Here is a 570-nt window from a genome sequence, read left to right on the forward strand (position 1 = left end):
AGAACCAGAACCATCAGTCAGAGGCTGGACCCAAACAGAACCAGAACCATCAGTCAGAGTGATGTCCCTGTTGGTCCTGTTGGGTCAGGTTGTCCCTCACTCTAACCGGTTCTGGTCTGAATTGGGTCAGAGGTCAAACCCATGTTCAGGAACCAGAACTGAACCTGCTGATCCAGAACCACTTTGGATGATGGAGAGACGAGGTCTGGACCAGGAGGTTCTGGATCATTAGTCCTGGATCAGTGAGTGGTTCTAACTCGGTTCTGACTGGAGTCAAACCCACATTAACCTGCTGAAGGTCCGACTGACCCAACTGGCTCGTTTTGGACCAGCACCGTGACAGCGGTCCCTTCCTTCACTTCATCATGGTCAGTGAAGATCCGGACCTTCACTGGACAGGTTCTGGACCAGTTGATGGAGCCGGGCCCAGGTTCTGGACAGTTTTTTATGGACCCGGGCCCAGGTTCTGGACAGGTTCTGGACGGTTGATGGAGCCGGGCCCAGGTTCTGGACAGGTTCTGGACAGTTGATGGAGCCGGGCCCAGGTTCTGGACAGGTTCTGGACAGTTG

General features: G+C 54.4%; 1 long non-coding RNA gene across 1 annotated transcript in view; it reads left to right on the forward strand.

Annotated features, from left to right (window-relative positions):
* Positions 1-570, forward strand: part of LOC106529082 (uncharacterized) — a 3,730-nt gene continuing 3,160 nt past the window's right edge. Inside the window, exons 1-2 of the long non-coding RNA XR_001311583.1 lie at positions 1-430; positions 475-545. This is a non-coding gene — a long non-coding RNA (uncharacterized LOC106529082). The remainder of the gene's footprint in view (positions 431-474; positions 546-570) is intronic.

This window comes from Austrofundulus limnaeus, unplaced genomic scaffold, assembly GCF_001266775.1.
Source record: "Austrofundulus limnaeus strain Quisiro unplaced genomic scaffold, Austrofundulus_limnaeus-1.0 Scaffold422, whole genome shotgun sequence".
NCBI lineage: Eukaryota > Metazoa > Chordata > Actinopteri > Cyprinodontiformes > Rivulidae > Austrofundulus > Austrofundulus limnaeus.